Genomic DNA, 14,720 nt, shown 5'->3' with positions numbered 1-14,720 from the left:
TGCTCCGAGTCTGGGTCTAGACTCCTGGAGGCTTCTTTATCGACACTAATATTTTAGATCAGTAACAGATTCTACCCTTGGGTCAGCAGGTAGTGGGAAACCAATAGGGAATGTGAAATAGAGGCAGGGCTCCTCGGGAAAGGACAGGCTTTATGAAGGGAGCAGAAAAGTGAGCTAACCGTCACCTAGCTCCTGGGACTCTGCTTGCCCGCAAACCCCAAAGCCCTGGTAGAGTGATTCTGAGCCTTCGTGATCCGTGTGTGCCCCTGGATGCATGATGTAGCAGGAAGCCCTCGTGGCATGGGGTTGTTTCAGTTTCCGAAGCATTCGACATGTACCTATCAGATTCCCGCTCGCCTTGTAAAACAAGCATTTTCATTTAATACAGTGAGGTCTTTGTATTCTCAACAACAAACACATGGTCTAAGGCTCGCGGACACAACCTGCCTTTTTCTCTAACACTCTCCCCCTCGCCCGACTCTGTCCGCCCTTACAAAGCCCAGCATCAGCAGAAATATCTGTTTACAAACAAGGGCTCCCAGAGAACAGTATCAGTAGCTCAAACAAACCTCTAAAACACGCCCCCAACTCTGTCCTTGGCCCTGTGAACAGGGTATATCCCTGGCAGCAGCTTTTGTGGAAGGCTTCCTGCCTTTCCATCTTTCCATCTGTCTTCATGTCTGGCTTCCTCTGTCTCCTTCCACTTATTCATTAAAACCATGAGGATCCTGGACTGCAGAGGCAGTTGGATGCTGGTTTGGGCCTCATGGATATTTGGAAAACGGAGCCCCGACAGGGAGTGGCTTGAGAACAGCAAGGCAGACCCACACACATCCAGCCTGCCGTGTCATCTGAAGCAGAAGCTGATTGAAGAAGGATTATTAATTGGGTGGATATAATAGTCACGTGATGATCCTACAGCTCTAGATCATTTTTCTAGGATTATCAGCAACTGAAGCAATTCTTCTGTTACTCTCTCTAACTTGAGTCCACTATAGCTCCCTATTACCTACACATGGTAATGATAATAGCTAACATATTTAGCACGTAATATGTGCCAGACACTGTTCTGAGGAGTTTGCATGTATTAACTCTTTAATCCTCACACGGACCCTTTGATATAGATACTATTATAATCCCAGTTTTCCATATAAGAGAACTGAGATATGGGAAAGTTAAGTGACTTGCCGAAGGTCACACAGCAAGTACTGGGTAGAATTTGTCCCCAGAATCCAGGTTCTAACCATTCCTCCACAAACCTCTCTAGATCAGGGTCAGAATTCCTTAGCCTCACATTGAACTTCCTCCTCAGACATTGTTTCCTACCATAACATTTCCTAGTTCCTTATGTCGGGGGTCCTCAACCTCAGCACAGGTGACATTTTGGAATGGATTATTCTTTGGTGTGGGAGTTTGTCCTGTACGTCGTAAGATGTTTAGCGGCATCCCTGGCCTCTACCCACTAGATGCAGAAGCAACTCCCCCCCCCGCCCCCGCAGCTGTGGTGATCAAAAATGTCTGCAGAAACATCACCACATATTCACTGGTTGAGAACAGTTGTCTTACATAGACTCTTCTGATTACACAGAATTATCTGGTGTTCTTAGAACACTCTTCCCACCTCCATGCTTTTTCACATTTAGTGTCCCCCTTGACCTTGCAGGGTCCTTGGCCTCCTCACCATCAGTCTTTTCTCTATTCCAGAGTCTTTCAGTTCCTCAACATCTTTTACAGCCAGAGAGGAAATACTAACCTGTCTGGGTTGTTGATCTGCTTGTTTTTATGGTTTTTCTGTTTAAAAAAATTGTCACCGATTCCCAACTTTCTATTTAAAATCCCCTAAACGTTCCACAGGAGTCTTGAATTAAAAGCTCAGTTCATTCCATGCATTCAACCATTGTTGATTGGCTCTACCTTGTGTCGGGTCCCAGGCTAAGCACTCAGAGTGTGAATTCACAGGAGATGCAATACCTGCATCTCAAGAGTTTATGTGATAGGCTATCAGAGGTGGAGAAGAACTTAGAGATGCACTCTCCACTCTCTCCTAGTTGAGCAGGTGAGGGAAGCGAGCCCCGGGAGGTAGATGATATTTCATCAAGGTCAGTTAGAGACCGAGCTGGAGGCTGGAGCATTCTCCACCTATTAGCAGAATAAAGTTTAAATCCTGAAGTCCCAGACAGCATCTAAATACCATTTATCCATCTGGAGTTTTAAAGAGCTCCTTTGAGTCATAATTTATGATTTTCTAGCAGATACCAGAACAATAGAAAATTCCTATCTGAAAAGTCTATATCAGCCCTCTCTTCAGAATTTTGCTTACATTCCATGCTTTTCATGGTAAGTGTTTAAGGCTGAATGGCTCCAGATTGCCAGTGAGCACTGGACAGGGAGTCCTGAGATAGATAGGAGTCCTCGTTCTTTCAGCTCTGTGGCCCTATCGATAAGAGCATCATGAAATCCCTAGCTAATGATCCCTACCTCCATGGACTCTCTTTCTCAAAACCCACCAACGATTCCCTGTTGTCTGTGGACTAAACTTCAGATCTCATGGCGTGGCATTCGCAGCCCTTTACAAGTGAGCCTTAGACGCCCCTCACTATCCCATTTCCCTTTATGTGCACCCTCAGTTCCATCCAAAGCAGATGTCTTCTTCATCTCCAGAGTCATCTTCCGGTGACTTCACAGCTCTTGCCTTTGCTGATCCCTCATCTTCTGTTAGAAGGTCTTTGCCCAGCCTCCTCCCCGCCGCCACCGAATTCCTGTTCCTTGTGCAAGCTCAGTTCTTGTGTCACTCGTCCAAGAAAACTTCCCGGAGCCTCCTTGTCTGATTCAAGTGTTCCCTCCGCTGAGCTCTTTGGCTTATACCTCTACTAGAACTTACTCTATTATGCTTTCTTTATTTATAATTAAAAACTCCTTCTCATCCTCATGTAGTCAGTTTTCCCCGGCTGGGCAGCATAATTCAGAACTTAAGTGTGTGAACCCTTGAGACTAATTGCCTGGGTTTGAATCCCATCTCTGTCATTTGCCAGTGAGTTACTCAGGCTTGGGCAAGTTAGTTGGGCTTCTCTGAGTATCATTTTTCTCATCTGTAAAATGGAGATGACAATACCTCCCTGCTCGGATTACTGTGAAGGGTACCTGAGCTACTCCACGCAAAGAGCTAAGCACAGTGCCTGGCACGCAGCGAGTGCTTAGCAGACATCAGCTATCATTGCCCTCCCTGCTTTGGAGAGTAATTCCGGATGGCACCAGCCCGGCAAAGCAGGGATCTGCCTGTCTGGCCGCGTCCCTTCCTTATCTCCCTTCGCCATCTCTCTCCCTGAAAGGCTCACCCCTGGCTGGGTGGCCGGATGAGGTGATGGCAGGCTCACCCCAGAGAGGAGCTTTTGTTTCCAGAGCTCAACCCATACTGTCTGGGGTGCGTTTTTACATAACTTGCTGTGGGCCTCTGTCACTGACGAAATTCACATCATTTGACTCTCCCAGGTGGGAATTTTCCCCATCCCTTTGAGCGCCTTGGATTGGCTGCAGGCGCTCCATGCCTCCTCTGATGCTCTTCTGTAGCTGCAGACCCATCTTTTGTAGAGACGGACCCAAGGCCAACTCATCCATTAGCTGCAATTGGCACGGTGCCTGAGGTCCACAGTACTTTCAAGGGGCCCATAAAAATGGCTTAATTCCTTTTAAAATCAGAAGAAAAAAGCTAATATAATAATAATACATATGTAATCATGAATCCACCCTCTTGATTATATATATCTTTATACCAATACAATCATAAAATATAATTATGTATATTTAGAGAGGAAGGAAAAAGTCCTCAGGGCCCATGAAAGTCATGATCCCACCCTGAATGAAAGGAATTTGCCCAAGATCAACAGTACCTTAGTGGCAAATCAGGACAAATGTTCATGTCTCATCACTCCCAATTTAGAAATCTTTTCCCTGTGTTTAAGAAAAGCCCTGGAAGTGATTTCACCACAGTCTTCTTTCACAGATGAGAAAAGGAGGCCAGAGAAAGCACGACTTGCCTCAGGTCACACAGCTTAGTCATATGGCAAACGGCTTTCCCGACTTTTTTTTTTTACACTTTTTATTTTGGGGGGTGCATCGGGTCTTAGTTGCGGCATGCCGCGATCTTTCGTTGTGGCGCGGGCTTCTCTCCAGTTGTTGACGCGTGGGTTCCAGGGCACGTGGGCTCTGTAGTTTGCCGCACGCAGGCTCTCTAGTTGACGCTCTCTAGTTGAGGCTCAGTAGTTGTGGCGCGCAGGCTTAGTTGCCCCAACGCATGTGGGACCTTAGCTCCCCGAGCAGGGATGGAACCTGTGTCCCCTGCGTTGGAAGGTGGATTCTTTACCATTGAACCACCAGGGAACTCCCCTTTCCTGACTTCTTGTTGCTCTTCTTAGTATTTTACACAGCCACCCTAATGCCCACCCGTGCCAGCTTCCTGTTAGATGGATGGAAAATTTGAGGGCCAGGAAGTAGAGGGGCTTACCCAGTGTCACAAGGATGCCTATCCTGCCTCCAAGTCAGGACTGTTATTCCAGTACTATAAAGATGGGTCCAAACCTCAAAATCTTCAAATTGGGTTTCTTCACAAGTCTTGGCATATATTTCATTTGTTCATTAATTGGCTCATTCACTCACTCATTCATCCATTCAACAAATGTTTATTGAAGACTAATGTCCTAAGCACCCTGTGAAGGCTCTAGATTCAGAGTGGTAATCAGATGTGTACTCTTTACCCTCTCAGAGCCTCACTTTCCCCACTTGTGTGAGAAGAATCACAGTTTCTTAGAGAGTTCCGGGAGAAGCAAATGAAATAATTAAGAAGAATGCTTCCTGTATTGTTATAATTGACAGAGTGTATAATTAATATGGAGAAGATTAAAACATTGACTGTATGAGGAAATAAATATTTAATTAAAAAATAATTTCTGCTTATGCTTATCCATACACAACATAAGACATTGGTTAAGCATCTGGCTTTGGAGTCAGAGAGCTGGGTTCTAATCCTATTTGTGTTATTACAAGTCAAATGACCTTTGCCCAGTCAATGCAACTCTGAGTCTCAGCTTCCTCACCCATCAAATGGGACCAAGAGAACTTATCTCGTAGAGTAGTTATAATACTCCAGTGAGATAATGCACATAAAGTTCTTGGCTTTGAACACGGTACGTCATCAATGGTGGCTCTATTTATTTCTCAGTAGGTTCATGTGGCTTGGAGTGGCATTAGAACAAATCAGAGTAATGATCCTAGGGATAATGTAAAGAAGCAGGTGTGGTAATAATAGTTCTTCCTAATTGCATAGTACCAACTCTTATTGTATCTATGTTGCCTCAATAGAAGGACTGGCATTAGCATTAGGGAACAGCAGGTCTCTCACCAGAGAGTATAGCTCAGTCCCTCGAATGTCTAGCCAGGGCTTGATACAGTGGATGCCCGGCGAATATGTGTTGAAAGAGTCGGTGAATGGATAGATTAATAAATCAGGCAGGACTCGGGGATGTTGATTTATGGAAAAGAAGAGCCAAGGATTGCGCGATGGAAAGCCTCAGACACCTCTAGGCTCTCTTGGTGTAAAGGGTACTGAATAATTCTGTGGGTTCCTGCAATCCAGATCCTGCACCACTGGGTGGAAAGGAAAGGGAGCTGATTTTGGCTCACTCTGGGTGAGCACTGAGAGATGCCCAAAGGTGCAAAGGCCTTCTTCAGGTGATCAGAAGTTCTCTGATTCTGGAAATATGCACTGTCACTTGTAGAGCTGTAGAGGTGATTCAAGCAGGAGGTTGGGTAGTAAAGGTCATGTAATGACTTTCAAGGGTACCTCCAGCCCTGACTATGCCTGATTCCATGAACGTGAAGAGTAAGGGCTTGGGGCTGCTGTGAGGTGTGAGGGTGGCAGGAGGCTTCGGTCTTGACAGTTTTCTGGGAAGCAGTGCCATTGCCTCTTAGGGTTGGTGAGTGAGCAGGGAGGGCTTGTAGGTCCTCAAATCATCGAAAAGACCAAAGGTAGGCGCTCTTCTCCAGGACAGCTCCAACATCAGCACCGCTGAGTCCACCGGGGGCTGATTCGTGGGACAGTAACTTGTGAGGGTGAACAGGTGAAAAGGCATGACTCTTCCTCCTCCTCCTCTCTTCCTGTCCTCTTCATCCTCTACCCCCACCTCCTCCTCTTTCTTCTTTGTCTTTTTCTCCCTCTCCTCCTCCCACTTCCTTTTTCTTAAGTTGATATGCACCAATTTCAGTGACATTGTGTGAAAAAGAGAGCGATGAACAGGTCTCTTTTTCAGAGGACAGTGTCAGAAAGTTTAACGTTTAACAGCACGGAAGAAGGGGGAAAGAAGTGTTCCCAATTCTGAGGAAAAGGAACAGCCGTTTATTATTAATACCAGTTAAAAAAGTGTAGCTAACATTTATCATGTGCTATGCAAATGAGTATTTGTATTCTCGTACTAAATCCTTAAAATGTCACTATGCCTTAAGTACTGTTATTATCAGTTTACAGTTGAGGAAATTATCAGGGAGGTGAAGGGATTTTGCCCGAGGCTACATAGCTACCAAGCAGCAGAGCTGGGGACTCCACAGTACAAGTGCTTAATGCGTGTTATGTTGCCAGAGCCCATGTGCCAAGTCTGGGTGCGTTCATTATCTCATTAGTTACCCCTACGACCAGCAGAGGTAGATAGTATCATCCCCATTTTACAGATGAGAAGACTACTACAAGGAGAGGTGCCTTGACGTTCCCAAGCCACACAGCTAGTGAATGGCAGGGCCAGCATTTGAATGTACATTCGTTGGTCTCTAAAACCCTGACCATTCTATTTACACAGAGCCTGATTCCATGTGAGCAAAGGAGGCCGACTGGCGAGGAAAGATCCAGAGGGAAACACAGGTGCACCTTGAGCCCTTAAGAGCACTTTGCCATCCCAAGCACATTATATAAGCCTGTGTATTCATACAGCAAATGGATTTTTAGGAACCCTTAGACATATCCTTGTTAACCTTGCCTTACATCTGAATGGCCTTAAATAGTTTACAAGGAAGTATGCGTACATTTATCTCCTTTCTCTCTCAGAAAAGACCTTTGAAGCATATAGGATAAGACTTTTTAATCCCTGGAATACACATGGGAAAACAGGCTCAGAGAGCTGAATGAGCTCATCCAAGGTCACACAGCTAGTAGAAAAGTGAGTGTCGGGGTTTTCAGGTAATGGTTCCCAGCAGGGAAAAAAAAAAAAAAAAAAAAAAAAAAGAACACAGGCAGAGAGCAGACACGGATCCTTCCATGGATGCCGGTCATGCTGTTTCTCCTGGTCCTGCAAAGACATATGTGGCCCCACCTATTCACCTGCACGGCCAATACACAGGAGGCGCCTGAGCTAATCCTGACCTTGTGAATTGCTCCAAAGGGTCACCCTTGATGCTCCGGCCTCTCTCACACCAGGAGACAGGGATGTCCAGAACTCAGTAGCGTGTGCATAAGCCTCCAGCCAGGCGTTGATATGATTTATTCCCAGCCCCCTCCTTCCACTGAGCCTAAGAGCAGTCCTTTGAGCCAGGGTGGGATGAGGATGCTGAGGAGCAGCCCCTCAGGTGCCCACCTCGGTGACGTCGCAGCCCTCCTCTGCATGCCTGGTGCTGCCAAGTCCTCCAGGGTCGTTTTGGTGGTCCTCCCCCACCACTGAACCAAGTGCGGGGACCATGGGCGTACTTAACCCAAATCTGTCTGTTTTAATCACCCTCCTCTAGACAGATAAAAGCTTTCCATAGGATTGCTCTCTCAAGCATTTCTCTGTGGCTTTGATACCAGCCATTAAATCATGGCAGGGAAAACAAAATGAAACAAAACAAAAAAAGGACCAGCTCCAACCTTTAGCTTTTAATTTTTTTTAGCCTCCTGAAAGAAACCAGATTGTTGACCTAAATTCCCCCCTTTCATCCCCACATCCTCTCACCTCTGCTTGTATTCCCCTGGCTGATGTTCCACAGCTAGTGGACATCCTGAAGTCGGAGGGCCTGAAACGGCCTTCCTTTCCCTCCTCCCCCTGCTCCTCCGTTACCTTACATCTCCCACAGTAGGAACCAAGGCTGGGACGTCTGAAGGACTTGCGATCTCAGAGTCACAGGGAGTCTGAGATGGAAGGGACCTTTGGGGCCATCGGATGCAACCCTCCTATGTCACAGGCAGGGTGTGACGATGCCCTGGGAGCGGGGGGGTTGCAGCTTGCCCATCGACCCACAGCAGCGAAGTGGCAGAGCTTGGAACACAAGAACCTTGACCGTGGGCTAAGAGTTTTTCCCATTGAAGGAAAGCATCCTGGAAGAGAGCTCTGGCTTTAGAGTCAGCCCGCCTGTGATTCCAGTGCTCTCTAGCTGGGATCCTTGGAGGGAAATCACTTAGCTTCTCTGCACCTGTTTCTTTCTCTGTCAAAAGAATACCAGTAAAGCCCACTTCACCGGGTTATTATGAGCACTAAATGGGATGTCTGTGCTTAGCAGAGAGACTGCTACCTAAAGGCTTTTAGCAAATTCTCGTTATTTTATTATCATTACAGTTGTCCCTTGGTATCCACAGGGGATTGGTTCCAAGACCCACCACAGATACCAAAATCTGCAGGTGTTCAAGTCCCTTATATAAAATGGCATAGCATCTGCATATACTCTACACACATCCTCCTGCATACTTTACCTCATCTCTAGGTTACTTATAATACCTTATGCAATGTAAATGCCAGTGCACGGCGAGGTCCACATAGCTGAGGTCCTGCTCATCTGTGGGGGAACTGAACTTGAAATCAGGAGTCTTGAATTTCAGTCTTTCCTACCACTTAGTGCTGTGTGACCTTGGACAGGTGACCAAACCCCTCTGATTCTCAATGTTCTCATCTGTAAACAGCACCTATTATACAAGGTGCTGTGAGGGTTATGTAAGACACCTTGGCCCAGAAGCGGCTATGTACACGCTCAACACACAGCAGGGGCTTCAGAAGTGCACATTCAAGCTGGAATACAGAAGCATCCCTTTCCTGTGAGGAAAGTTTCCTGTGTGGTGACGACACCACCCATTTTTGTATCCTCCTAATACACTTTGCCCTGCTCGCAATAGGAATCGAGTTAAGTTGAGGCAATGTGTTGTAACCAAGAAGGATTCTGAACTGGGCACAAGGCAGTGAAAGATTTTAGAGAAATTTCGATGGGAGAACTTAAAAAACTTGTTGAATGGTCGTATTATAGTTCGCTAAGGTTACCGTAACAAAGCACCACATACCGCGTGGCTTACATAGCAGAGATTTATCTTCTCACAATTCTAGAGGCTAGGAGTCTGACATCAAAGTGCCTGCAGGGTTGGATTCTTCTGAGGCCTCTGTCCTTGGCTTGTAGATGCCCGTCTTCTCCATCCTGTCTTCATATTGTCTTCCCCTTGTATCTGAATTTCCTCCTCTTATAGGGACAACAGTCATAATGGATTCGGGCCCACCCTAAGTGACCTCATTTTAACCTAATTATCTCACTAAAGACCCTATCTCTAAACCAGTTCACGTTCTGAGGTATTAGGGGCTAGACTTCAACATATGAGTTTTTTTTTTGGGGGGTGGGGGACGCGTTTCAGCCCATAACAGATGGAAAAGAAGATGGCAGGCAGCCAGGCGTGTGACGACAACCTCGAAGAAAAGATGAAGAAAAAGAACATTGCAGTATGGAGCCCGGACATTGGAACAGAGCTGGGTCAGAAGCCAACAAGCAAGGAGGCTAGTGATGGAGGTTCAGTTGCTGAAGGACAAGGCCAGGAAGGCATCTCAGACTCCAGATAGACAACCAGGCCCAGGCGAATCTTGGGTCCCAGTGAAGTGCGACGAGCCAGGTAGAACAGGTGAAGCACTGGTGATAAAGAACCACTGATTCTCAGTCCATTTCTTTTAGGTCCAGGCAGAAGAGTGACACAGAAAGCAGCCTCCTGGCTTGCAGTTCAATTCAACTTGCTTGTGTTGGCGCTGCTGAGCTTACAGAAATATTTTTGGGCGGGGGGGGCATGTCCTCAAACAGCCCACAGTAAAGGGTTTGGCACTTGGCACTTAATGCAGTGATGTGATTAAGAACCTGGGCCTGGGAACCCTATGGACGCGGATTCTAAGCTGTGTTGCTTTGGACAAGCCACTGCCTTCTTGAGCCCATGTTTTCTCTGAAGAATGGGCTGCGTTGATAGTTTTGTTGTGAGGATTAAGTAAGAGAATTAAGGACTTATTAAGCATGTGGTGCTTAGTAAGTTTCTAAACAAAGGGTAGGGTGCCCTTATAAGGAACACAGCAATAGAGAAGTGTCCTTCCTTCCCTCCCTTCCTTTATTTTATACTTTCAATGACAGACCCTGTGGGACACCTGCAAGGTACCAGATGCCGTGTTGGATGCTGGGCGTTTAGAAATGAACCGGACAGACATCCTCAGGAAACAGACATTGACTGCGTAATTACGCAAGTGATGAGTTTTTGGACAGGGAGGAGTATGATGGATGTGGAGGAAGAAGATTTGTCTGTACCCGGGCTGGAGTGCTGTGGTCACACAGCACTGCCCTGGGGTAGTGACATTACAGTGGCCCTGAGAGGGTGACCCCACAGCCCATGGGATTCTCCCAGTACGGCCCTGGCATAGGTTTTGGGAGACTCCCTACAAGCCTCCTGCCTTTGGACTTGCCTCCTTCCTGCATGCTCTTCATCTCTGGGGTGAGATGAGACAAAAAAGAGGCCATAAAAATAAATAAACATCAAGCTTCTGCTGGAATATGAAGCCCTTTCCCCAGCAAACCTAGCTGCAGGAAGATAGGGACACATTAGAGAGGCCAGCTGACCAGGGTTCAAGTGACAGGTGATGGTCATGAGACCCAGGGCAGCCCCTTTCCTGGTCTGGGCCTCTACTTCTCCATCTGTGCAGGTGCCCCAGTCACCTCATTGGCTGGTGAATGGGCTCTGGCACTTTCACTGCCTGCTGCTTCCATGTGCTTATAGCTTTGAGGCAGGTTTATGCTAATTCGATGTAGATGGCGTGCAGGATTGCCTGTGGCTTTCCGTCCTGCCCCCTGCGGATGCATCCCCTGAGATCAACCTCTAGTACCACACAGATGGTGCCAACTTCAGACCAGCTCTCACTGTTGCTTTCACTGTGTCTCTCTGTCTTCCTGGAGATCCGTGGGGAAGGATGGCATGGAGGTGAGGTGGGGTTTACCTGTGTCTTCCCGAGAGCAAACACTGTTCCTTGTCCGGGATGGAGACACACAGAGGACGATCCTCCAAGCGTGCAAAAATTGGCAATGACGTGAGGCGTCCAATTCAAATCATCACGTGTTTTTGAAGCATCTCCTACTTTCAGGGAACCATTCTAGCAGTGAACAAAAGAGCTCTTAAATTGTAGCGGGGGGGATCATTTACTCCTAACCCCTCCTTTTTCAGAGAAGGGAAATGAGACCTGGCAGCATAAGAGGTGGTGTGACTTGTCCCCAGGCAAGGTCATCCAGCAAGCTGAGCCCAGAGCTCTGGTCCCCGGTACCCGGTTCTGGGCTGGTGATACATCAGTGCCTCCCTTCCAGCCCTCTGAAATGTGACTGCTGTTGATTACGTTATTTTGGTACAGAAATAAATCCCATTCACCACTACACCCCACCCCCATCCCTACTGAAGTTCAGTGATTTCCTTTCACCACTAACACTCCAGGTAAATATTTCCCTCTGAACTTCTGAAGCCACTGCTTCAAGGTCCTCATTTCCCTTAATGTGCTTCCTCTTGGTTCCACTGAAAAGAGAAAAGAGAGGGTTCTCTTTGCCCTTCCTCTCCTGCTTCCTGGGGCTAAGCCACCTCTTGGTCCTTCGCTCCGTGTCACAGAGTCTAGCCTTTCTCACTGCTACCCTCTTCTCTCTCAACTGCAAACGGAGGTGGCCAGAGCCCGGGTCCCCAGCCCCGGGAAGGTCCTGAACTGAGGGCACCCTACAGATGTGTAAACAGTTTACCTTGCTAACCCAGCCAGCCGCCTTCCAAAGGCAACAGGAAAACCAGGACTGAGAGCCCCTGGCAAAATAAAAACCTGCAGAGAGAGAGAGAAAACGAGAGAGAGAGGGAGGGAGAGAGGGAGAGAGAGAGAGAGATGGAAAAGGATCCTGTTTCAGATGTGAATTTTCTCATTAGAAGAATTTTCTGTTTAAGGGGGAGGGGTTGGCCAGGGGAGGAAGAGAAGGTGAGCTGAGAGGGGGGATGGGGGGCACAAGAGGGGGGTGCTCCAGGGGCCTGTGTGCTCCCGCTTCCCCTAGCCAGCAGCAGACCTGGGGGAACTCATTCCAGACCTGGAGTCAGAGCTTTGGCCTCGGTCAGTGGGGAGGTAGCTTTTAACATGCAAGCCTTATAATAGTAGCAAAGCCAAAGGGGATTTATGATGTCTAAGTAGAGTTTGCCAATGGATTTGAGGAGGACTTTTGCTTTTCTGAGCCCTCATCCTACCAGCTCTTGATATATCAGTCAAGATGCCTTTAGGGTACCCTCTCTCTCTGGTGTTTCTGTATTTTGTTTTTAGTCATTTTCTACTTTTCATCCTTGACATCACTCCCAGACCCTCCAGCATCTTAAAAATGAACTCCCATTTGGACCGCCACCGTATGCCAAGGGTAGTATAGCCACTATGTCTTTTAAGTATGACAGCATATGTAAAGAGAGGTACAGACGAGGGAATTAAGATCCACAGAGGTGAAGCGATCTGCCCCAGATGTACAGCCAGTAATTGCTGTCATCAGAATTACCCGGAGTCCAAAGATCCTGCTCTGTCTTCTGATTCCCTGTGTCCTTTATCCAGGGAGACATAAATCAGTGCCTTTGATTCTGTTCGTCCTCTTCTCTTCTCCCACTCCGTTTAGAATCATTCATGTTCTCATTCATGAGACACTTGCTGAGTGCCTGCTGTGTACAGGGCATAGTGCAAGGTGCTGGACAGGGTACAGATGACCCAGACAGAGCCATCACTCTCAAGAAGCGTCCAGTCTAGGGGAGACTCCAAAACCAGAGAACAAGTGTCTAGTTTCCGAAAAGTAAAATGAATTCAGAGGAGAGAATGATTTCTCCTCAGAGGACCATCAGGGAAAGCTTCTTGGTAGAGGTGGTTTCTGTTTTAGCCATTGGGAAACTTGGGGACACAGAAAATCAGACGTGATCGAGCATGTGGGGGGAAGCTCATTCAGTCCCCTCCTTTTCCAGGTAGAGAACCAAGACCCAGAGGAGGTCCTCGGTGCTTCATCAAGCTGTGAGAGCAGGTTGACGTTGTTTGTAGGAGACCCTGGCCATGACGTGAAGGATTATAGGACAGGAGTGGTGGTAGGAGAGGTGTAGGCAGACTTAGCTGCCTGGCCCAAACTGCCATCTACGTCAGCTGCTAACAGAGAGATCTGCACAAATTCTAAGGCCCCAGTGACCACAGAGGAGCACGGACTGTGTGGGCCTCCTCTACCGATTTTGCTGGAAGCCGTCTGTGCTCATTTCATGAGTGCTCGTGGCAGATGCACGCTCAAAGTTATGGTGACCGCAACAATTCTCCAGCTGAAAGTAGGGACTGTGCTTCTAAATGAGCATCCTTTATTCATTCTCCTATTCCTCTCTTTCTCCTCCCACCTGGCCTCATACATCATCCGGCACTTAAAATACACTCTTAATTAGAAAGTCTTCTTCCCCATCCAACTGGCTGTCCATGCCAAGGACGCTGGGTATATTCCAGAACGACTGGGAATGGGGGTTGGTGAGTATAAAAATAATTAGATCCAGAGAGAATCTGCTAAGTGACTTCCTGGGGTTCCCAGAGTAAGTCTAGAGATGTCTGGCTTGGAACTTTTCCAAACACCCAACTAAACCTTGGGACACCCCCAGGCAGGTGGTTTGATCCAGATAGATCCCTGGTGGCACTGATGAGGGAGAGGGAGGTACCATAGAGTTAGTCCCTGGGACAGTGGACCCGGGGTCTGATGGATCTGGGACCCACTTACCAACCAGTTTGATAGATCAGTCAAGATGCCTTTAGGGTACCCTCTCTCTCAGGTGTTTCTGTATTTTCAAACCCATCCATCTCTTTACTTCCTTCAATTTCTGTTTCCTCCTCTGTTAACTTAATATCAGCACCTTGGGCGTGCTACACGGATTAAATGAATTAATGCGTACACAGACCTTAGCACAATGCCTGACCTGCGGTAGAGGCTTGGAAGATTTTACTTAATGAAGGCATCCCCAACATCTTTTTATGTTAAGAGGATGCTTTTTATTTTTTGAAATATTAGCATTAGTGTTAGAGAAAAGCAAGCTTGAATTGGCTCTCAGGAAATTTGTCAGTGACTCTAGGTAACCTACCTAACAAATGCCTTCTGTTCCCTGGGTCTCAACTTCCTTACCTTTCAAGTGAAGGAGTTGGAAGTGTTTAAAAACCTTTCCAGCTCAGACAGTAAGCATGTCCGCCTTTCTTTGGGGGTGAATGTCGGGGCTAGCCAGGCCTCCTGTTACAGATATAGCAGCTTTACTAGGAGCTTTGCAGCCCTTGACCCTCACTTCTCCAGGGAACCTTCCCAACAGTCCACCACCGCCGATCAGAGGTGAGTGCTGGTGGCTGACGTACGCCCAAAGTTACGGTGACCGTCGTCAGAGCCGTCCTTCTAAATGAGTATCTTCGGTTCATCATCATCTCTTTGATTGTTCTCTC

General features: G+C 47.3%; 1 protein-coding gene across 1 annotated transcript in view; it reads left to right on the top strand.

Moving 5' to 3' along the window:
- Positions 1 to 14,720, top strand: part of PAPPA (pappalysin 1) — a 267,788-nt gene that overhangs the window by 17,998 nt on the left and 235,070 nt on the right. The gene's annotated exons all lie outside the window — the stretch shown is intronic.

Source organism: Physeter macrocephalus, chromosome 9, assembly GCF_002837175.3.
Source record: "Physeter macrocephalus isolate SW-GA chromosome 9, ASM283717v5, whole genome shotgun sequence".
In the NCBI taxonomy this organism is placed as follows: Eukaryota; Metazoa; Chordata; class Mammalia; order Artiodactyla; family Physeteridae; genus Physeter; species Physeter macrocephalus.
This window is presented reverse-complemented; position numbering and strand designations above follow the sequence as displayed.